General features: G+C 36.1%; 1 pseudogene; it reads left to right on the forward strand.

Annotated features, from left to right (window-relative positions):
* Positions 1–375: 375 nt before the first annotated feature.
* Positions 376–741, forward strand: LOC119530363 (annotated as a pseudogene).
* The last annotated feature ends 1,661 nt before the right edge of the window (positions 742–2,402 follow it).

Below are 2,402 nucleotides of genomic sequence, written 5' to 3' on the forward strand. Positions count from 1 at the left end.
TACGGGACACAAAATATAATCAGAATTCAAAAATCTGGGAATAGATAAAAACAAGGTAAGGGAGTCAAAGATTCAATCTGTCAGATCTGTTTCCAGCAAAAGGGGTTCAGGAATACACAGGCAGGTCTAGGGAAATGAATGAGCAGTATCGTCCAGACAACCAAAGTGTGGAGTGTGGGCATTCCAGAACACAACGTGCAGGCTATCAGTAAATCGGTTTACTTATTAATTATTTTCAAAAACTGGTGTGGGAGCATTGAATGTGTATAGAATAGATATGGAAAAAAACATTCTGATACTAACCATTGACAATCCTTTTCCTTAAGTTTTTTTATATTAAATAAATTATACATCTGCGTTTTAAAAACTCAAACTATGCAAAAAACTACCAGTACTCTGCATCTGCACAGTTCACTGAACTCCTTTTTTTTGTCTCTGGCTTGCACCATTGTGCCCATGAAAAAGCTTGTGGTAAAGGGGGACAAAAAAAAAAAAAAAAGAAGCAGGTTCTGAAGTTCACTCTTGACTGCACCCACCCCGTAGAAGGAAAGGAGCAAGGGCAAAACTGTGGTAACCTCAGAGGTGCCTTTTTCCAAATGGTATTTGAAATATTTCTCCCAAAAATATTTGAAGAATAATCTATGTGATTGGTTGCCCGTAGTTGCTAAAAGCAAAGAAAGCTATGAATTATGCTATTTCCAGATCAACCAGGATGAAGAGGAGGAGGAAGACAAGGATTAAAACTTGCTTCTCCTGGAATGTTTTGTATGAATCCTTGAATAAAACTTGAGAACCACACACACATACACACACATACACACACACACACACAACCTACCTGGAACAGTAAAAATTACCTGAAAGCACCCCACCATGAGAATACTGCACACACAGACACACTTACAGAATATTACACAATTTTAATCATTTCAAATACAATATTTTTCATGAACAATTTAATTGTTTCAAGTATTTTTTCCCTAAACTTCTCCCTTTCTTTCCTATTCTTTTCTTTCCCTTTGTGCCACTTCTGAGTGACTCATGTTATAAAGCTAGCATGTGTTTTTCCATGTGTATGTTCATACTTAGGAAATCATATACACAGTAAGGGTTTTATTTGGTTACTGTTTTACAAACTGGGATTATATTATATACATGTTTCTGAAACAATGGTTTTGTTGAATTCCTCACTCGGTGGGATTCTAGTACATTCTTGCTTATGGTTGTATGATACCCATGGTAGGAATAAATGACATTCTCTTTTTTTAGTCTTTGGCCATGATAACAAATAATTTGTAATAATCGTCCTTGTACATATAGCCTTACTTAGTGGTGCTTGTATTTTTATGGGATGATTTCCCAAAAGCAGGATTGCTGGGCTGAAAGCCATGCATTTTAAATTTTTAATAGACACTGCCAGACGGTGTTCCAAAAAGGCTGCAATAATTCACATTTCCACCGTTTTTCCTACATCCCTTCTATCAGTGCGTGTTATTACTGTTTCATTCTTAGCCATCTGATGGGTGAGCTGTGATAGCTGTTATTTCTTTAACTTGCATTTTCTCAACTGCTAGTAACTGATCATTCACATCTTTGGTCATTTTTTTTTACATACATGAATATTGGTACTTAAAAGTAATTCAAAATATTTTTAACATCATCAGAGATAAATGCAATATGGGAAAGAAGATAAAGCTGTTAAATAAACTCTTTGCAACAAAAAAAAAAATTCCACAAACCTCTATGATATCACTTAATCCTGGGACAATTAGGGAGTCTGTCCTAAAGTCCATTTGTCAACATCTCAATGCCAGTCTATCAACATCCAAGGAGCATAGGTGGACAGTTTTAAGGGAATTCATTTGCTGGTAGAAAGCTGAAGCTCAAATAGTATCTGTCCTATGGGATATACAAAATTTTAAAAATAATCATAAATGGTTGAGTCATAATATCTAAACATAGAAGGAAGCAATTATATGGGTGATAGGTAAATATGGTTGGACTCAGACACCAATAAGAAATGTCCAAATCCAGAGAGGGAAATTGCAAAAGGGAGATCCATTGAACATTCAAGAGAATGGTTGGCATGAAACGTGATAACACAGAAGCTAGGGTGAGAATGCAGTCACTCTGAAGTAGAGAGTGTATATTTGTGCTAGAGTCTCCTTTGAAGGTATAGGGTTCCACTCCCTGGTCATCTCTAGTTGTGTTTTAAAGCCAATGCTTCTCACTACAACTCCAGACCACACAGACCTAGCACAAACATCCATCCCACTTATCAACTCCAAGGCCTGTAGTTTATTATATTACCTTGCAGATGACTATTTGCAAAATAAATAGGGGACATTTTAGTCTAAATGTTAGACTGAATTATTCTTTATTCTGGACCCCTTATCAGTCCA

Source organism: Choloepus didactylus, chromosome 3 (genome assembly GCF_015220235.1).
Source record: "Choloepus didactylus isolate mChoDid1 chromosome 3, mChoDid1.pri, whole genome shotgun sequence".
Classification (NCBI taxonomy): Eukaryota; Metazoa; Chordata; class Mammalia; order Pilosa; family Megalonychidae; genus Choloepus; species Choloepus didactylus.